This window comes from Trichosurus vulpecula, chromosome 1 (genome assembly GCF_011100635.1).
Source record: "Trichosurus vulpecula isolate mTriVul1 chromosome 1, mTriVul1.pri, whole genome shotgun sequence".
In the NCBI taxonomy this organism is placed as follows: Eukaryota; Metazoa; Chordata; class Mammalia; order Diprotodontia; family Phalangeridae; genus Trichosurus; species Trichosurus vulpecula.
In genome coordinates, this window is record NC_050573.1 from 21,915,273 (window position 1) to 21,937,494 (window position 22,222).

Here is a 22,222-nt window from a genome sequence, read left to right on the forward strand (position 1 = left end):
GATTAAATACCTCCGGGGATGGACAACTCACTACTTACTGAGGCATGCATTCCATGTTAAAAGAGCTCTAATTGTTAGGAGGTTCTTCCTTAGACTGAGTCAAAATGTGCCTCTTGGTTGTAACTCCCCCTGTATCCCCCGGATGATCCCAGATTTCTCCTCTGGGGCAGAATAAATCTAATCTCAACCCTGAGTTCATTGTATCACATCTGTCCTTCCCACACAGTGTTAAATGGAGCCAGCCAATGGCTCACCCTGTTGGGACTGAGCAAGGTCAGTCTACGTTAGTGGTTACTGACTGCCCACCAACATCTCCACCCCACCTCCTCCGGAGGCTTCCATGCCTTTCTTCTAGACCTAAATTCCCAGCATGATCTTGGTTCCTCTGGGGCTCAACGAGGACAAATGTCTGCCTGCTGCTGAGGAAGGCTGGGAAGACCCTGTATTTGCTCTCAGCACTGGAAGGACAAGGGACCTTGGAGGCCACCCAGTCCTGAAAAAGGATCCTGTATCAGGCCTAAGCTTTTCACCTTCCACTCTCGGCTTCTTGTTTCGACCTCTGGGAAATCTACTCCTGCTCTCACATACGTGACCGATGTTCCAATTCCTAAAGATTGCCACCAGGATCCCTTCTCCCAGTTAGACAAGCCAGTTTCTTCCTACAATCCCCATGGGCTCATCAATGCGCTTGCTAAAACATGGTGCCCAGGACCGAGTCATCTGGTAGTCTTGGTGTGTTCTGACTAGGGCAGGTGACAAGAGGGAATCTTATCACCTCACTAGGGAGGACCCAATGACCGAGTCAAAAGGTGGTGAGGTTGGTCTGGCACGAGCCGTTCCTGAGGAAGCCAGGCTGGTTTCTCATTATCATTGCTTTCTTCTTCGGACATTCCACAACCACGCATGGGAAACGTGGGATCGCTGCCAGGGAGTGACAGGGGCCCTCGGCGCTCAGCCCATTTCTCAGGATCTGCTAAGCTGCTGTTTTAGACACCTGAAATGGCCTCGAGAGCCCGCGGGGGAAGAGATGGGAAATGGAGGTGAGGATCTAAAAGGCTTCGGGCATGTTGTGTGCCTGTCCCAGAGAGGGCAGGGAGTGGGAGGGTAAGCTGGGTCAGGGAGGGAGAGCCAAGTTGGGCACCCAGAGGCAAAGCATCCGGAGAGAGACTGTGGGAAGCAGGATGGCCAGGAAGGGAAGGGAGCTCCGATGCCAAGCTCAGCAGCTTTCAGGGGGAGACGGGAGGAGGGGGCTGGAACAAAGATGGCATAAACATTTATAAGGACGCACCTAGCACGCTTAGGTGGCTCCATTATTTGGGGACAGACTTTCTTTCCTATATCATTAGGTCGTCTTGTGGCTATGATTAAAATCAGTTTGCCTTTGCAAAATGCACACGAGCCCCAGAAGAATATGGGAAGAAACCCACCAGAGGTTAAGAGAAATGAAAAGGAATTCTAATGATGATGATTTCCATTTCCTTACAGATTCAAAGTCTGCAAAGCTCACAACCAGTAGGACAGTCGCTATTATTCCTATTTCACAGACAAGATAACTGAGCCTCAGGGAAGTGAAGAGGGTTGCCATCCAGCTAGGGTGAGAATGGTTCTGGGACAGGAGCCTTTGGACTGGGAGGTCAGTGCCTTTTCTGCTACACCCCCAGCCAAAGGAAAGGACCCAAGAGGTTGGTCCTAGTTCAACCCTCTCATTTAGTTAAGGAAACTGAGTCTCAGAGCAGCCATAAAGGTCTTAATTATAAGCTAGTCCCAGCTCTGTCCTTGCCCTTTTGATTTACAGAGTAGCAATGAACAGGGATGAAGGGCAGTCAAGCTAACAAGGCCAGCTAAGAGGTCAGAAAGGGGGAGACTCAAATCCCCCCTTTGGCAAACATTCACCATGTGACTCTGCACATGTCCCTTAATCTCCCAAGAACCTCCTTGAGGGCAGGGACTGTCTTTTGCACTTTCTTTGTATCCTTAGCACCTAGCATGGAGCCTGATATACAGCAGGTGCTTAATAAATGCTTACTGGCTGACTCTTTAGGATTGTAAACTTCATATACGTACACATCCCTCTCTGCATCCATGGAGGGAGTTCTCTGAACCAATCAAAGCACGGGAATGCACGATGGGATGCAGGAAGGAGACCCTATTCATGCCTCCTCCACAGCTTTCCATTCCTGACATCTTATAAGTCATAAGAACGAACATGCAAAGAATGATGACTTTGTCACAAAAAAAGCATTACAGGAGAAGACAGGTTCAGGACTTGTTCTACATTGGCCTCGTTGAACGAATTTGGGTTTTGGGCTGGAGATGCCAAGATGGCGGCAAAACAGATCTGATTCCAAAGGAAAGGACAGAGGTGGGGAACCTGTGGCCTTTTGACTAAATCCAAATTTTACAGAGCCTTAAGGCCATATATGGCCTTCAAGGTCCGTAAGCGCGGCCTTTTGACAGAATCCAAATATGACCTTCTAGGTCCTTAAGTGCAGCCTTTTGACTGAATCCAAATATGGCCTTCTAGGTCCTTAAGTGGATTCAGTCAAAAGGCCATACTTAAGGACCTTCTGGCTATATGTGGCCTTCAGGCCGCAGGTTCCCCACCCTGGGAAAGAACAATGCCTCTCTCGAACATCTATCTGGCCAGCCGTCTCTGTCCTGGTTATTCCTGGCTTCCCCCTCGCTCTCCCTGCCCCATTCCCATAGGGACTGTTTCTCTCCATCTCTGACATCCTGCAGCAGAGTGCGGCATCTTACTCCAAAGAAGCAGATTATAAACAGCACATCCATGAGAAGCATGGTCCTGGCCCTTCTGCCCTCAAGAAACTCCTGGCATGTTTGCCCTCTTCCGTCTCCTTTCTACAAACGTACTCACCAAATGGCATGTGCTTGGCAGGGTAGGAGCCCCAGTGTTCACACAACATGAAGGGATCAGAAAGAGACCTTTCACCAAGTCAGGGGGCCAGGACGGCAGCTCAAAGAGAAGCAACAGTCTGTCCCCGAGTTCTGCCCAGAAGCCAAGTGCCCCTGGGTTATGTAGCAGGAAGAACAGGGCAACCCCAAAAGGGAGAAACCTAGGCTCTCACCCCTGACTCTTCACTAATTTCTGGCCAAGTCAACTCACTTCCCTGTCTCTGTAAAATGAGAAGCCTGGTCATCACCCATGTAAGACTCCACCATCACCACCACCAAACCTATGTAGTTCCATGAGAATTTCTGAGGAAGACTGGCAGACGGCCCAAATCCTAAAGCCAGGAACTTTCTCTGTCTCACCCCTGAGGGCCAAGAAGCTTCAGTATCAATAATATTGGGCCAACACTACAGCATCAGAAATAAGGCAAGCACAGTCCTCTTAAGAAAACCTCTTTTCAGCTCATACTTTTGTCCTTCACTGACCTGAAAACACTGGACCAGTGGGAGCTATTTTTATTTACTGCATTATTTTATTTTAGGTGCGAGGGCCATCATTTCTCATAGACATGGGAAGTATGAGCCAACACAACATCCAGAAAAAGGAAATGAAGTGGGGGCCAGAGGAGGAGGGGGATGGTCTTTGGTTAAATTTCTAACGTTACCAGATAGATTCTTCCAAAGACTTAGGGGGTGGAAGGAGGGAATCCATGTTAACTTATCACTATCAGTCTTAATAATGGCAATATAATTCTAATTTCAGTATTTTTCTCAAAAGATGGCCCCACTTTAGAGATGGAAAGTAAAGGCACTGGCCCAAGGTCATGTAGCTAATGAATGATGAAGCCTGGGTTTTCTGAATACTGATCCAATTCTCCACTAGACATGATCAAGCAGCCTCCTCCCCACCGCCCCCCGCCATAGAGTAATAGTCATTTATAGGTCATCTTAAGGCTTACAAAACACAAGAAGGAAAAGAACAGAGAGGGAAGGTGTCTTGTCCCAAGTCACAGAGTTTGACCTTGCATTTGGACCCGGGGCCTCCTGGTCTGGGGCCAGCCACCCTTCTATGCCTCTGCACCCTCTCTCCCTGTACAAACCAGGAAGATCAGAAACGCCACACAGAGACTTACCCACATGGGCATCCCTTACACCACTCACACCATCCCAGGACTGGGATCCCCAGGCTCGAGGCGGCCAGTCCACAAGTACCACCTCTGCATCAGGCCATGTGGGAGGGATCTGGGTTACGGCATGCTCGGTAAGGGATTGCGAAATATGGCCAATTTCCATTGAGTATAGTTGTCTTCATGAGCCTTTTGAGAAAGCCCTTCCTCCAGTCCTGGCCTCCCCCAAGAGCAGAGGTCCCAGCTGGAGGGCGTGCAGGCCCAAAGTGGGAACACCTGTTTCCCTACCTAAAGGTTGCCACATGCTTACACCTTAGGCCTACTTAATTCCCACATGCCCATCACCCCCTTGCCTGAGGCCTCTCATCTTTTATGTCTTAAACTTTCCCAGGTAAGACAGATCACTGATGGGCAGGACAACACCCCCTGCCCCCAGACTGGACTGAGGAAACAGGGCCAGGGGAAGCAGTGCCCCACCCCAAACCCCACCAGCTAGCAGACAGGACAACTACAGCTTGCAAACTCAGAGACCTGGCCGGATCTGGGCAAGGCACTCAGACAGTTCAGAGAAACCACCTGCGGGCCCCAGGCTTGGCAGTCACCGATTTAGAGACCCAGAAGGGACCACCAAAGGGACCCCAGGGGGAGAGTTATAGGGGACAGCGCAGGTCCTTTAGCTCACCCTCTTCCTTTCTCCCAGATGAGGAAAGAGGCCCAAAGAGACAATGATTTACCCAGGGTCACAAAACTATCAAGTAATAGGACTGGGATTTAAACCCAAACCAGGACTCTTTCCATCGCAAAAATGAATGTACTAAGCACTATGTGCAAAGAGGAGGAAAGAAGGGAAGAAGGTGCTTATTATAAAGCACCTACTATGTGCCAAACACTGTACTGGGCACTTTTTACAAATGTTTTCTCATCTGATCCTCACAACGACCCTGGAGATAGGTGCTACTATCAGTCCCATTTTACAGCTGAAGGAACTGAGGCAGACGAGGGTGACTTGGCCAGGGTCACGCTGCTCATGTCCAAAGCCATATTTGAACTCAGCTCTTCCTGGCTCTAAGCCCAGCGCTCTAGCCACTGAATCCCCTAGCTGCCCAAGTAGCAGTAATAATCACTTTCTCCGGGAGTTTTTAAACCTCTTTTTGCACACCAGACCCCCTCTGGCATTACAGTGGAGCTGACTGGTTTCAAGAGTAACGTCCAATGCATTCATTTTAAAGATGAAGAAACTAAGGCCTGTACAGGGGCAGGGACCTGCCCAAGGTCACATGGTGTGGCAGCGGCAGAGCCAGGACAGAAGCCCATCTCTTCATTTCAGGGCCTTCGGACTTTGTGGGCTGAGGTTTTGAGAGAAGAGAACACTTGTGAATTATCCCTGCCTTTCGGGAGCTCATCCTCCGTGGCGGAGAATTCCTCTCCCAGCAAGTCCTTGGTAAAAGAGGAAGCAGGGACTGAAGCCTGAATTCCACGCTCCCCGGGGTCCAGGCACAAGAAATGGCCTCTACACTCTTCCCCCTCCAAACTATATTTCTCATGCTTCCAGAATATCTCTTGGGTGCATGGCTGAAGCTAGGGGGCACCATAATGCACAGAGCACCAGGCCTGGAGTCAGGAGGACCTGAGTTCAAATGTGACCTAAGACACTTACTAGCTGGGTGACCCTGGGCGGGTCACTTCACCCTGTTTGCCTCAGTTTCCTCATTTGTAAAATGAGCTGGAGAAGAAAATGGCAAATTACTCCAACACCTTTGCCAAATGGGATCACAAAGAGTGGGACAGATTAAACCAACAACCACAAATGCACGGATGTGGTCAGATAGCTCTTTGGCTCAAAAATTTTCAGAGCCTCTTCTAGCAGGTTCAAATTCTGTCTGCTATTTAAGGCTCTCCACAATCTGGCACCAACCTAATCTCGTTTTACTCCCCCCACTCACTGGCTTGACAAATTGGCCTGTTTTCTTATTAGATTATGATATCTAATACTCTCCCACCACCAGGTCTTTGCCAATGATTCTAATAAAAATATCTGGCATCTGGGTTTGCAAAGTGTCGTACTAAAAGAATTATTCCCATTTTCCAGATGAGGACCCTCCCTGTCAGTATTCATTCATACCCCCACCCCAGACTTCAAAGGGTTTTGTTGTTTTTTTTTTTATACGCTCAGCATTTATTTTTTGGTTTGTACTTGTGGTGTCGCCAATAAGGAATCTGATACCTCTAAAACGGACAATTCCTTTACTGCTTATACTTGTGAAAAAGAAAAGGGGGAAAAATCTTTTACTGGAAAGCCCAATGACTTGTTTGTGCCCATACAGGTATCAGAGAAAGGATTGGAACCCAGATCTTCCTGATTCTGGGGCTGGGTTTTTCCAGGCTATGCTATGATGCCACCAGGATGTGTTGGTCTATATTATTTCCCTGCTAAGCCACAAACTTTATAGGGTAGGGACTTTGTCTCACCTAAAGTGGGTATCTCCTCCAGGGCCTAGGACGGGGTTTTGTACATGGCAAGCAGTTAAAGTATTTATAATGCACTAGTGAATGAAATACCGGGGAGGGGGGCACAGTCCACCTGAAGCAAGGGACAACTGTCACCAGCTTACCCACTATCACTCTCTCTCTGCTCTCTGTCTCTCCATCTCTCTGTCTCTGTCTCTCTTGCTCATTTCCTTCCTGAATTCCATGCTCCCCGGGGTCCAGGCACAAGTAATGGCTCTCTCCCCTTCCTGGATTCCTGAAATCTTCTCATTTGCATTACAGCCATTAGTATTGGTTTATCTCCCCACTAAGCAGGAGCGACCCTTGGGCAGGGTACCCAAACCCTCCGTTTTAAAGAAGAAGAGAACTTGATTTTCCCAAGGTCATACCGATATTCCAAAATCTCAGGGATGGAAGAGATCCTGGGGGCATCTGAATCTGGGGCTGGAAGCCAGACTTCTTTGTTAGGTGGCAGTGCTCAAGCAGGGGCTGCCTCTTAGCCCCCACGTAGAGTACAGCGCCTTGTACTTTACCATTGTTTAATTTGAAACTCCTAAAGGCCACCAGTTCAGTCCAACCCCATTCTAACCCTAAAGAATAAGACGCAGTCATTGAATGCCTCCTACCCAAATTTTTCCTTCAGCAAATGAACAAAAAAAATGAACTTACATGGTTACCATTGGTCCTGCTCCTGTCCTAGGTCACTGAGGCCAGCCCCAGAGGAGCAGGTCACCACCAATCACAAGGATCAATGACAGGCAGCCTTTGGGTAGGCTTTCAATTCTTCAGCTGCTGGGCCAGCCAGGGGTGGGGAGGTAGAAGGAAAAAAGGGGGAGGCATTTAAAGGGTTAACCTCCAGGTCTGACTCTCCTGGGGCTTAGGCCAAGTTCATTCCAATGTCTAACACACTTCCGGGGGGCACATACAAAACCTTCTCTATGAAGAGTTGTATTCTTGGAAAGGCTGAGGTGGTGGAAGGCTCCCCATCCTCCCACATTCACAACTCCAGAGTGGGGAGAAGAGAACTGATGAGGAAGAGAAGTTCTCGGTAAGCCAGGTAGCTTCCCGAGGAGAAAGTCCTACAAGGCAATTCCTGGAGATCCCAAAGCAGACACAGCAACTATTTATCCAAATGTGCTTGTGTTAAAATCTCAATTGTGCCCATTACCAAGAAATGAAATATGACAAAGGAATAAAGGGGTTCTTCTGGGGAAAGGCACTGGGGAGACCTGAGGTTCTATTGTTCAATTTCATTTTTTTCATGTAAGGAAGATTCTGTTCTAAGCACTGGGTCTTACTTAAGCTAAGAAATGATTACTATGCCTTTTCAAGGGAAGAAGTAAATCTTGGTGAGAGAAAATAATTTTTAAAATAGTTATTCTTTTGCTAGGATTTTGTTTAAATTTTTTCTTCAATATAAATTATATTGGGCTATAGGCTTCTTTCCCTGCTTTATTCCTCCCTGGTTTGGGTATCAAGACCATATTTATTTCACAAAAGTAAATTTCTCAATTATTAATTTTTGCATTCATTCCTTTTGAAACGATTGATAGAATTCATTTACGAACCTATCCGGACCAGTGGGTTCTCCTGCCTCCAAATCATTTTCGGCTTATTAAATTTCACTTTCTGAGACTGAGTTGTTTAATTAAGAGGTCTCTTTCTTGTTTTGTTACCCTAGTACTTTATAATTTTGCAGGAATTCATTTATTTTCTTAGAAACAAATTTTGGTGAACAGCTTTCTTTTTCACCCTGGGAGATCACAGTGCCAGGGAACATCATGATTTATGAAGGAAAAAAAAAACATTTTAAACTAACCATGAGCTCCCAGGAGAGGGGGGTAAGGCAGAAATTAAAATATTGTTTGCACAAAAAGCCATCTTAGATTTAGGACTGGAATTGACCTTTAGAAACCATGTGGTCTGATCTTTCTTTTTGGCCCTGATAAGAAAAGTGAATTGCTCAAAGTCATGCAGCCTATCAGGGTCAAAGTCACAACCAGACCCCAGATTTCCCAATTCTCAGCACAATGTTCTTCCTCCCATCTCACCAACAGCATCAGTCTCAAAAACAGGTTAAGCAAAACCAGGCATTTTTGGACATGTGTCCCCCCCAAATTAGATTTTTTTTTTTGCTTGAAGGATTTTTTTAAAGTGGTGGTTGGGAGGGAGGAAGAAATAAGGAGAGGAAAAAAAAGAAGCTTGATAATTTAAAAATAAAACATTTTTAAAAGGGCCAAGTTGGGTTAAAACTGGGTCAATGTAGGGTTGGGGGTAATTATGGATGTAGCTAATGAAGAGACATAACTAATGTTGTGCATGCTACTTTCACACTAAGAGGTAAAATCAAGCAAAAAAAATGAGATTTCTTTAGATTCTCTGGAGTGTAGTGATTAGAGTGTTGTCTGGGTTTGAATCCTGCCTCAGGTGAGAACTATATGACTCTGGGCAAGTCTGCCTCAGTTTCCTTATCTGTAAAATGAGCATCCATCTCACTTGGATGTTGTGAGAAGCAAATGGGATAATATATATGAAAGCATTTGGCAAAACTTAAAATTGCTAGGCAAATGATTATCTTTATGATTATTCTATTATCATTACTGATACTGCTACTGATGGGTTTCAATCCTCATTGATAAGGTCACAGAGTCATTGAAGTACATATAAAAAAATGCCAAGCATACATTCCAGGACCCTCTGCCTAACCAGTTTTTTTTCTTTTCCTTCAGAAGCTCTCCCTCCTCCTGAAGAGTCTCCAGAGAGGATGTCCTCACTACATGGGAGGCTTCCTCAAAGTCCAACACTATGTCTGTTCATGCATTACTGAACAAAGATCGGCTCACACTTGGAGCACCAACAGTTTGGCTGCTGTTTATAAATGGTCTAAAAACAATGTGACCCTTAGAGCCCTCTTGATCCATTTTCTTTCCGCCACCACTATGGAGGCTGATGTGGAAGGCAGCCTGGGGCTGCCCAGGGATGAGAGTCATTTTAATTTTTCCTTTTCTTTATGGTTTGACATGGCTAAATAATCCATTACCAGTAATGAGCCTCTAGGAATACAGAACGGTACTCAGATGCCATAGGACCCATACAGGGAGGCCTGTCTAGGAGGCTACAATCTAAACATGGGGATGTTTCTCTAATGGGCAGAGCTTAAGTGAGACCTAGTACTTAGAGAAGAATCATCCTTACATGAAAATACTAAGTCACTGGTTGAAACACAGAAAGCAAGACTTGGGCAATTCCCACTAACTTGTGCAAGGCACAATTCCTTAAGGAAGGTCATTCGTTCAGGTGCCATCTCCCCCAGCCACCACCCTAGCTAGCTCAGGTCCACCTACTTCACCTAGACTCATGACGGCAGATTCCCGATTGGTCTTCCTGCCTCAAGCCTCTTCCTTTTCCAATCTATCATCACTCAGCCGGCAAAGTGATTTCCCCAAAGTGCCAATATACCCGGGGGCTCTCTCTTACCTAGCCAACTCCGATGCCTGGCTTCCTGCACAACCTGGCCTCACCTGCCTCTCCATCCTCAGGACCACAGCATGGTCCATATTCTATGCACATCACGCTCTCCAAGGCTAATGTATGTCACCAAGAGGCAGGGGGGTGAGACGTGGGTTCCAAACCCACTCAGATATTTACTCCCTGTGTGACTTTAGGCAAACTGCTTAACCAGTTTGGTCTTCAGCTTTCTCATCTATAAAATGGGAAATGATTATAGCACGTCCTTTCTCCGGTTGGTGGGAAGACAAAGCACTTTGCAAACCCAACTTGTATATACTTAGATAGGTATGTACCTGTTATCTCCCCAACCCCGTCAGGATGTAAGCTGCCTAAAGACAGGGTCTATTTTCTCTCGTCTTTGTATTCCTAATGCCTTGCACAGGGCCAGCACATAGTAGGCACTTAATATTTGACGACTGACTGATAGGTTCTCTCTCATACCCAGGATTGGCTGGAACACCTGAGAACTTGAATGAAAGCAATGATACCACAAATTCAAAAAGGGAAGATGAAACTCACCTCTCACCTCCTCATAGAGAGGTGATGGGTTTAAGATGCTGGGAGAGAAAGACATTTTTGGCCAAGGCTAATGTGGGAATCTGTTTTGCCAACCTATGGCTTGAGGGATTTGTCTTTCTTTTGTGTGTGTGTGTGTGTGTTCTTAATTTGCTCAATGATGGGAAAGGGGAGCATCATGGGAGAGAGACATAATTTTTTAAATGCTTGTTACCTGAAAAAATAACAATAATAAACTTTTTTGTAATAAAAAAGATTTGGGTGCATTGGATAGAGCACCAAGCTTGGAGTCAGGAAGATCTGAGTTCAAATCCAACCTCAGACACTTCCTATCTGGGTGAGCCTGTTTGCCTCAGTTCCCGCATTTGTAAAATGAGTTGGAAAAGGAAATGGCAAACTATTCCAGTATCTCTGCCAAGAAAACCCCAAATGGGGTTGCAAAGAGTTGGACACATCTGAAAAACAAATCCCCTTAATAAAAGTATTTGTTCTGTAAAACTTGGGCTCAGTCAAAAGGCCACACCCAAGGACCTAGAAGGCCACATATGTCCTCGAGGCTGCAGGTTCCCCACCCCTGGTCTAGTACTTCCTTGCTCCCATTCAACACTCTCACCTCCTAAATGTTTGCATATACATTGTATATGCCTATTGTGGAACGTTTTATACCATTTTATATCATTTTTAATCTCAACCAGACCCAGAGCCTGAATTAATGAGTAACTGGATGAAGATCCAGGACCTGGGCTTCTTTGTTCTCTCTAAAAGTTTGCTCAGGAAATACCCTTACCTCTGTCAGCAAGGCCAGATCATTAAGGACATTACCCTAACCCCAAGAGAGATTACCTTGTTTAATATTCTACAGGTATATACTATGTTATGGAATGTAATGAGACACAGAGACACCGGGCTGTAGTTTCAACTGACTTTTGTCAACATCCTTTACAACTCTATTCCATTAAGAAAAATCTTCTTGTATCATGGTTAAACATACATGGGGATCATAAGCTCGAGGTAATACAGGCTTGCTAGGTCTGCTAAAATAACGTATATAAGTTTTCTCATTGCTTTGTTCAGGCGGCCAGAGTTTGTGCTCTGACTCCTTGTGTACAAGTAAGCTAGCTCCGCTATGCTTTAAGGGAAAATAATAAACAACATGGATTTTTCTATCACCTAGCTCTGTTGTTTCCTTCAACCAAATTTTTAGGTTTAACACTATCTATACCTGGATATGTCTTTGTTACCAGAATATAAGGTCCCTGGAGGGCAGGGACTGCTTCTGCCCCCCTTTTTGTATCCCTAACACTGTCCCTGGCACATAGTAGGTGCTTAATAGATACTTGTTGATGGATTAAGGCAGTCGTGCCAGAAAGAGAATAAGGAAACTTCATTTCAGAGAAATAGGTCATTTAGAGATGATAAAAGATTTGGAACCTACAACGAATAGCACTGGGAGTGCCGCGGCATTATAACTAAGTATCTACCAAACATATAGCTTTGCGTACGTTTGTCAAGAAGAATGAATGAATAATATTGAATGAATGATATTGAGTGAATATATGAATTATATCATAAATATTCATTATATTTATGTTCCCTCTTTGGGGAAACCAGCCTAAATTTGACCTTACTGGGGGATGCTATGGTTCTGCTAGCTCAGTGTGGTGGTGAACAAGACCCTTCCTCATCTATAAATGAGGGGATGGGGCTAGAGGCTTTCTAAGGTCTTTTCTGACTCTGAACCTCAGAATCTACAGCAAAGAAGGAGAGTAGGAGGGAAAGGAAGGGAGCAGCCCAACTCTGGGGAACTGGACAGCCTGATTAGCTCATGCCCTGGTCCAGGTACCAGAGGACTAAACCAATACCAACCAATGAGGTCTTTTTTCCCTTCACTTGGAAAAGCTTAAAAAGTTTCTGCTGCTTCACCAGGGAACCCACTGCCTTCCAAGCCTTTTTCTGGACATGGCCTTCTCCAAAATCCCATTTGAGTGAGCCTGGACCCCTCCCTGACCCTCTCTGGGCTTCTTCTCCATCTGTAAAATGGGAATGTTCACTCCTGCTCTATACCCCTCTCACTGCACTGAAGACTTTGAAGCACTGTATAATGTGAGTTGCTATTGCTACTGTCACTGTCCTAAAGCTCCCCTGATGATACTTTGGCTGTTTCAACCAAACAATCGATAGGCATTTATTAAGCACCTACTAGATGTCAGGCACCGAGCACTGCCCTCCTTGGCACTTCTCCATCACACCCCAGAAATTCTTCATCCTGGAAGATAACCATCAACCCGAGAACTCACAGTTTAGAAATGCCTTCTAAGCCTCTGTTAGAATTGGAAGGCTCTTCCCAGAATGTCCACTGAAGGAGGTTGCCCAAGTTAACCACAATTCATTTCTGAGCAGGCAGTCCTCCTCTGGAACCCTCCACCCTCTCTTTTATGTGCTGCCTTCCCATTAGAATGTAAGCTCCTCGAGGGGAGGGTCTGTCTTTTTGCTTATTTCTGTATCCTGCCTGGCACATAGTAGGTACTTAACAGATGCCTGTTGACTGACCAGGTGGTGGTTAGGCACTGGAAATCCAGGTGCAAAAAGTAAATCGATTCCTAATCTCAAAGATCTAATTCACATCTCCTCCCTCAAGCTCAGAACCAGTTTGGAACTTGAAGGTCCTTTGCCTTCTTTTTTTTTTTAATTTAATTTAAATTTATTTATTTAACATATTTGGTTTTCAGCATTGATTTTCACAACAGTTTGAATTACAAATTTTCTCCCCATTTCTACCCTCCCCCCCACTCCAAGATGGCGTATATTCTGGTTGCCCTGTTCCCCAGTCAGCCCTCCTCTCTATCACCCCCCTCCCCTCTCATCCCCTTTTCCCTTCCTTTCTTGTAGGGCAAGATAAATTTCTACGCCCCAGTTGCCTGTGTATCTTATTTTTTAGTTGCATGCAAAAACTTTTTTTTTTTTGAACATCTGATTTTAAAACTTTGAGTTCCAAATTCTCTCCCCTCTTCCCTTCCCACCCACCCTCCCTAAGAAGTCGAGCAATTCAACCTAGGCCACATGTGTGTCACTATGTATAACCCTTCCACAATACTCATGTTGTGAAAGGCTAACTACATTTTGCTCCTTCCCAACCCAACCCGCTTTATTGAATTTTCTCCCTTGACCCTGTCCCCTTTCCAAAGTGTTTGTTTTGATTACCTCCACCCCCATCTGCCCTCCCCTCCATCATCCCCACCCCCCCTTTTATTTTATTTTTTATCTTCTTCCCTCTTCTTTCCTGTGGGGTAAGATACCCAACTGAGTATGTATGGTATTCCCCCTCAGGCCAAATCTGATGAGAGCAAGGTTCACTCATTCCCCCCTCACCTGCCCTCTCCCCTCCTCCCACAGAACTGCTTCCTCTTGCCACCTTTATGCGAGATAATCCACCCCATTCTATCTCTCCCTATCTCCCTCTCTCAGTATATTGCTCTCTCATCCCTTAAGTCCTTTGCTTTCTTACAAAGACTTTTCACATGTAGCTGACACACTTGTCTTTGGAAAGGACAGAAGACGCATTTCCAATGAACTAATATTTCTAATATTTGCTAAATGCAGTGTCAAGCATACACAAAGCAGTTTTGAGGTAGTTGTGTGACCTTTGGCCCTCTATCACTTCATCCATAAAATGGGGATGGATACCACCTTTGTCACCGACGTCTTAGAAGAATGTGGTCAGGATACAACAGGACAGCAGATATTAACAGTGTTATGAAAAAAAATGGGCTTTCCTAAAGTGACCAGGCTAAGCTGTCTCAATCACTTTTTCCCTTTGGGCACTGGTCTTGGGCAAGGTGGATCACCTCTTCAGGCTTTAGCTTGCTCACTGGACCAATAAGGATATAATCTCTGCCCTGTTGCCCTCATAGGCTTTTCTCTGTGGCCAGAGGAGGTGGGCATGGATGGAGAAGGGCCCTGGGCAAACTCAAGGGTGGTGCAAAGAGGGCTGGGTCTAGAATCAATCAAGTCAACACACATGCATGAAGCACCTACTGTGTGCCCAGCACTGTGCTAAGCAAACAAAGGCAAAACCAGTTCCTGCCCCAGAGGAGCTCCCTGTCTGTCTAGAGCCAAACAACTTGACAAGTTTAACTTTTCTGAGCCTGTCTCCTTATTCTTAAAGTAAGACTATTATAGACTCACACCAAGAAAAACTACATAGGGTGGGTGGGCAGGAGAGCATAAGCCAGCCTTGGGGTAATATGTAAAGGGGCCCTTTCCTTAGACTAGGCCACCATTTTTCTTGTCTGGTCTCAATTTGGTGAATTTCTATTTATCCTTGGGAATAAGTTAGCTTAGGCAGGTCAGGAAAGGAATATTTCATGTATTCCTGCAAAAATAATGCCCCCCCCCAAAAAAAAACCCATTCTGGGAATCATCTGTGGGCTTTTCTGTTTGTCTGTCTTAGAAGGGAGACAGCTTTTGGAGGCTGGGATTGGAGGATTGAGAGAGCTTGTGGAGAGCAGAGACCAGCTTTTTTTAAACTTTCTTTGTATCTGCAACACTACAGTAGGGGTTTAGTAAATGTTTCTTGACTTGGCCAAACAGGTTCCAGTGACCTTTCCCTAGCATGTTAAGGTTTGCCAAATTTATGCTTTATACAGTCTCTCCTCAGCATCACAACTACCAGGAGAGGTGTGGCTATTACAAGGGATACTGCCATCTTACAGGTGAGGAAACAGATCCTGTAGGTCATGGCCCTTCCCCAGGGTCACCTTGTTAATAAGTGTTGGTGGGATTTGACCTCATGTCAAAGGCAGGCACTCTAGGGACCCACAGAAAGCAGGAAAGCTTGAGAGACCCTCAGGATGGGATAGATGGGAAAATGGGCTGACTCCCAGGGGGGCCTGCCTCTGCCCCCAGAAGCTGATGGCATCTCCTGGATCTGAACCAGAAATTTAAAGTCCCACAAATACCCTCAAGAACTTGTGGGATTCGGTAAGGGGCAAGACCACAGTAAGACAGCCATTCCTAGCAATCAGCAGATGGGAGAGGTCAGGTGGGGCCTGCCTCTGCCCCCAGAATATCATTCCTAGCATTGTCTTAATTTTTTCTATTTCACTGTGTTCCACTGTCCATCTGACAGTCCATAAATTGGAAGTTTATGGACCGAAATCATTTGCTCTGAAATATGAATGACTCCAACCGACAATCCTTCCCCCGCAATGCCTCATGAAAGCTCTGGGAGTCCTGATTTGGAAGGAGAGGAGGCCCTGGAGTTAAGTGATACCACAGACATCACCTAGTCTGCCTTTTTTATTTCACAGATGAGTTCCAGAAGATGGGCCCAGGCAGGCCCATTGTGGCCAAGATTCAAACTCAGGTCCTCAGAAGCTATGTCTCACTCTCCTTCCTCTGTACCACGTGAATTTTGACTGGCACTAAATGCAGTTTAGCTGGCATTTAACATTGAGCAACAAGAAGGCAAGGCGTGGGGAGACTGGGGTAGAAGGGGACAAGGAGGTAAGAAAGGAGAAAGGGAGGCAGGAGGATGCCAAAGATCAATTTCAAAATGTTGCCCAGGGCTGCCCCTGTACCCAGCAAAAGGGGAAGGAACTCCTCGCTTCCTCCTCCTCATCCCCCGGCACCACAGAGCCCAGAGCACCCAGGAAGGAGAGCTCATTGGGGGCGCATGGGGAAGCTGGAGGAAGCCAGGGCGGGTAGCCCAGCTACAAATCTTCATGAATCAAAGGCGATTTGTGGCCTGGCCTGCAGAATATTCCATCATCCCTAGTTTTAAATAGCCAACTGGATGGAAATATAATCCCACTTGGGACATCCCAACTAGGATCTCAAACAGATTAAATCCATAACCCATATGCATCATAGGAGCAAAGATTTAGAGCCAGAAAGGTCCCTAGAAGGCATCTACCTAGACCAGCCCTCTCCTTTTACACATGAGAAAACCAAGGCCCAGGCTCAGCCAGGCAGGATTGGCCCCCGGGGTCCTAACTTCCAATACAGAGCTCTTTCTTCCCCATTTCACTATCCTAAAAGAAAGGCAGATTCAACCCTCCTCCCCTTCCCCCATCCCTGAGCTCCGGGGTACAGGGGTACAGGCAATCATCTCATCATAAACCCAACTTTTCTGAAAAGCCTGTCCAGGGACAAGCTTTCTCAGAACTTAGTTCAGGGGAAATCCTGTACTTCCAAACAGGCCCAGGGTCAGCAAGGAAGTTACATTGAGCTGCCGGGCCACACAGGATCCCAGTGGAAGTGGATTTTTTTTTTTTTTAATCCATGGGCTGGATTCATTTAGAGAAGCCGACGACATTTCCTGGAACCGAACCAGAACTTTAACGTCCCAGAAGAACCCTCAAAGACTTTGTGGGACTGGGTAAGAAGCCCATAAAGGGAGACCACAGTCAGATAACCATTTATAGTTAAGTGGCAGAAGGGCCAGTTGACTTAGTGGAACGGCTGCATTTGTTGTAAAGCTTTCAAGACAGACTTTTTTATCAGACACAACAGGATTCAACTTTCCCCTAGAAATCTCAGCTTGAACGAAAGGTAATGTTTTTGCCAAGATCAACCGAGCTCACCTTCCATTAACTGTGACTCAGCCTTTCTATTCAGCAAAGGGAAGTTGGGGGGTTGATTGACTTACCACGGGGTGGCTTGGCTGATGACAATCGGCTTGCCCATGTCCTGCTCCGAGGGTCAGGGCTTGGCTCGGTAGGGAGTGCAGTGACTCTCTAAGAAGGCACTTTGCAAATGTCACTTTCTCATTAAAGGGCCCCTGCTGTTTAAAAATACCCTGGGAGCACTTAACCATTCGAGGTCTGAGGGGCAGGCACCCAGAAAGCCCAGAGGAGCACCCAGCACCTGGCACCAAGCAGACTGGGTCCTTTGAGAAAATGGGCGAAAAGCCAGCATCACTGAGCAGGGGGATGTCAGTGGGGTCTGTTGAATTCTTGGACGGCTTTTACTCCAAAGATAAAAGGGAAGTGTAACCAGAGAACCCCTCATCGCACAGATGCAAGCTGTCCTCTGGAAGCGAACAGATCTCAGCCCTCCAGGGACACCCACTGGGTTGGGGAAGAACAGACACTTGATTCCTGGCTCTGCCCAGAGTGGCTAAAAGAGGCATGATTTCACGGAGTTCAGGCTTCCATGGGTTAAGGCTTTCAAGAATCCCCGAATCACCTGACTCTTTAATCATTATGCAAGTCTCCCCGGACTTTTTCCTCTATGACTTACACGTGTTTAGGAAAGGGGGAAAAACCAAACAAGCCCATGACCGCCAGGAGACCTCTTCTCTTAAGGTACAGCCTGGGCTACAGCTGTAGTTAAGTTAAAAGAAAGCAGTGACTGCAACAGCAGAGGGAGAGGACAGTTATATAGGACAAAGGTCACCTCTAATCCAGAGCGAGCCAGTGCTAGGCTCTGAGTCCCCTGAAGGACACGAGCCTTTCTTTTACTGCCAGAGAGGAATCACAGACCCAAAGGGGAGGAGGCAGCACGCTCCTTGGGTGCAGTCATTACAAACCAACAGGCATACAATGTTTCCTAGGAAAAGCAGCAAGCCACCAAGGACATCAGGGAAAACCACCTGTCCTAATGAGGTGCTAGCTTACTTGTTTATGTCTCTGCAAACAGCTGGATCTCACAAGATCACAAAATTTTGGGGTGGCAGGGAATTTAAAAACCATCTATTCTAACCCTCTCATTTTACTGTTGAGGAAACTGAGGCCCAGGGGCATTCAATGACAAAGAGCCGGCCCAAGGCCACTAAGATTAGATACTCACCAGCTGTGTGACCCTGGGCAAGTCACTTAAATCATGTTTGCCTCAGTTTCTCATCTGTAAAATGAGCTGGAGAAGGAAATGACAGAACCGTTCCAGTGTCTTTGCCAAGAAAACCCCAAATGGGGTCCTGTAGAGTGGGACATGATTGAAATGACTCTGCAACAAAAATCTGACATCAAACCAAGTGTTCTATCTACCACACCAAGATACCTCTTCTACCTACACGTTCATTTACTAAAGCCCCCTCCTTCCCTAGGTCTCCCAGGTCAAGACCCTCATTTCACACAAGAGGAAACCAAAATCCACTGAAGTTAGCAGATTTGCCAAAAGTCCTACAGGCAACCCCAGTCCATGCACATGAACTCTACAATTTCTTAATCTGATCACAATCTCTTGTCAGGCAATCTTGCAACCCCAAACCTGTTCCTCATCTTCACTGTGACTGCCAATCCCCTTGGTTCTTTCCCAAGTCATCATCCCTTCCTCCATCTCGACTCCTTGGTGAACCAACTCCAGAATCCCTTGTGTCCTATGGAAGACTTTGCCCTAGCCAGCCTCAGCCTTGGGTCACCCCGACCTTTACACTTTCACCCCTACCCAGGTACCCCTGAAGAAGCTAGAGATCCCTAAGAATCTCAATCGGGCCCTTGCTACAGCAAGACATCCTTGTACAGGTCCCTAATAGGCCGGCTCACCCACAGAGGTTCTTCTAAACTGTCCATCCCTCCTCAAACCTCCCAGGGCTCTCTCTCCTGACCTTCCTGGCTGAGAACCGAACCGAACTGAACAGAACCTTCCCTTCCCTTCCCTTCCCTTCCCTCCTGCTCCCATCTCCTCCACCCCTGCAGAAGAGATGGCCCTTCTTCTCCTGAACAAGATAGACTCTTCTATATCCACAGACTCCAATTCCTTACTTCACATCTCTTAATGAAAGCTTGTTGACTCTGCAGACCACGGTCCAACCTCATCATTCACCTGGAATCTATCTGTCCACTGTGACTGAGTGTCTCATCACTGCCAGGATGGATGGCTTCTTCTCCATCCACATCCTTGACCTACCTATAGCCACTTCTCCTGGATACTCCTCCTCTCCTGGGTCTCTCTACCTGTTGGACTTCACTTTCTCCTTTGGGCATCTTTACTGAGGTCACGTGCTCTAACTATGGGTGTTCCCCAAGGCTGAATCAGGAGCCCTCTTCTCCTTATATACTGTTTCATGTGATGATTTCATTTCCACGGATTTGGTACCCCAATGCACATGATTCTCAGATTTATTTGTCCATCCCTAAGTTCTCCTGATGTCCAGTCTTAAAATATCCAGCTTCTTACTGGATATGTCAGAATAGATAGGTGGTACAGTGGACAGAATGGAGGCCCCAGAGTCAAGAGAAGTCAAATCTGGCCTCAGATAACTTACTAGCTTCGTGACCTTGGGCAAGTCACGTCACCCCATTTGCCTCAGTTTCCTCATCTGTAAAATGAGCTGCAGAAGGAAATGGCAAACCCCTCCAGTATCTTTGCCAAGAAAACCCCAAATGGGGTCATGAAGAGTCAGACGTGACTGAAAACGACCTTAACAACAACTGGACATATCACCTCCTTCCTCACCCCCATCACTGAATAAACTCCAGAGGTTTCCTATTTATTACATACGGGGCAAATGTAAAATCCTCTGGTTGGATTTTGAAGCCTTTCATGACCACCTTCTCCCCTGACCTTACTGGTCTTCTTACACCTTACTCCCCTGTTACACACACAGTCCACTCACTGAATATCCCAACTCCGGGCATTTGCACTGGCTGTGCCCCATGCCTGGAACTCTTTCCCTCCTGATTTCCTTTAAGTCTTAGCTAACATCCCACCTTCTTAAAGTTTTTTTCCCAGTCCGCCTTAATGTTATGCCCTTCCTCTGAGATTAACTCCAATTTTTCCTGCATACTGCACCTCTTATTTTGCTGTAAGCTGGCCCCTGGAGAGCAGCCGCTGGGTTTTTGGTGTTGTATTCTAAGCACCTAGCACACTATAGGGGCTTAATAACTGCTTCTTTCGTTGCCTTGAGCTCTCTGCCTCCACAGTTCAGCCATCCATTCATTTGCTGAATTAAACACTAGGTTCCCCAGATAACCCAGAATGAGCTATCCAGTAGAACTGGGGCGGATGTGGGTTAGGGTTAGAGTTTCCTGGTTCAGGTGCTGGCTCTATCAGTCAACAAGCTTTCATTAAGCTCTTACTGTATGTCAGGTGCTGGGGCACTGGTGGGATACACTGCCTGCTCCCCAGAAGCTAATTTGCTGTGACTCTGGAGGTTGTTTAGGATCAAGATGTCACAGCCTTAGAATAGGAAGAGGGCCTTAGTCCTGGAATCCCTCATCTTCTAGATGGGGACACTGGGACCCAAGAAGGTTGAGAGATCTCCTCAGAGCCCCCAGACACAAGCAGACGATAGAGGCTGTCTCCTGACACTAAGCCTACCAGCCTCCCTGGCTTTGCCCTAAAATAGGGGGGTGGGGAGGTGGCTAGAGCACCAGGCCTGGAGTATGGAAGACCCCGAGTTCAAATGCGGCCTCTGACTCTTCCTAGCCGTGTGACCCTGGGCAAGTAACTTCAGCCCAGCCTGCCTTGGTTTCCTCCTCTGTAACATGTGGATCACGTATTAGGGCCTCCCTGGAAGGCTGGTTGGCTCAGATGAGATCAATGTTAGCGATCCTAGTTAGCTAGGAGGAGGACGTCTGAGGGGTCTGCCTGCGGATCCCGGCGGCCAGCGCCCGGGGTCAGTGCCGGCCCTCACGCCCTCTGCACCTCCCCCCGGGGTGGGGGGCGGGAGGAAGGTGGACCCACCCCTCTCCCCTCCGCCCCACGCCCCCAGCAGGGAGCAGTGACCTCGGGTGGGATACACACCGAGCTCCTGCCCGTCTCTGGCGCCCCCGAGCAATGGGGCCGGGGGTGGGGGGGGTGGACACTGCGGGAGCGCCCCCCAAGCGCTGGGAGCGGGGCGGGGTCTTCCGACCGCAAACCCAGGGCTCGGCCGGCCCGGGGGGCACTGGCTACTTACGGGCCGGTGAGCGCCTGATGGAAAGGTCCGGCTAGGGGCCGCACGACCCCCTCCCGCCCCGCACCCCCCCGGGATTCCCTCCATCCCGGCTTACCGAGGCATGGTGGAGCAGGGGCGGCTCCCCCTCGGGGGGCGGGAGGAGAGGGGTGGGGAGAGAGCGGGGAGGAAGGAGGAAGGGGCAAGGCGGCCCGGGCTGAGGCCGGCCCTTCCGGCTTCGCTGCTTACAATGGTTGCCATGGCGCCCGCGCCCCCGCCCCCGCCCCAGGCTCCCCGAAGGCGCAGCTCTGGCTCCCAAACCTTCGCTGGCTCCCTAGTGTCCCCAGACAAGCCCAGACCTCCACCCTCAGGGCTAGCCCTGACCGGCCGGCATCCTCCGCTCTGGGCTCAGAGAGCCTGGGCGGGTCGTCAGGAGAAACCCAAAGCGATGCAATGCAACCAGCACGAATTAAGCGCCTACTGGGTGCCAAGGAATAAGAGGCTGCCCTCAAGGAGCTTACAGTCTAAAGGCGAAAGGTCGCCCCACCAGGGGCGGCTGGAGGCGGTCCTTGGGGTCCAGGATGGAGCGGGGCTGCTCTGGCGGCCGAAACACCCGCGGAAGGCCACGGATCGTAGCTGGTCTGGGCAAGGAGAGCCGCCTGCACCCCCCAAACTAAACGACCCTCCGTCCTCCCTGACCCCCACCCACATCTTGTCACTCTGGCCAAGCCCCGCGCGTCATCCCGCCCTCCCCGGTCTTCGGCCAGTCATCTAGTTATGGTCTGCTGACCCCCAAGTGCCGGGGCTCTCCTCCCGGGCACCCCCTTGGGCACTTTCGGCTGCCCCGATCGGG

The 22,222-nt window shown here is 47.8% G+C and overlaps 1 protein-coding gene across 1 annotated transcript in view; it reads right to left on the minus strand.

Annotated features, from left to right (window-relative positions):
- Positions 1 to 17,333, minus strand: part of ACACB (acetyl-CoA carboxylase beta) — a 124,466-nt gene extending 107,133 nt beyond the window's left edge. Inside the window, exon 1 of the mRNA XM_036768128.1 lies at positions 17,200 to 17,333. The gene's annotated coding sequence lies outside the window, so the exon portion shown is untranslated. The remainder of the gene's footprint in view (positions 1 to 17,199) is intronic.
- Between the last annotated feature and the right edge of the window lie 4,889 nt (positions 17,334 to 22,222).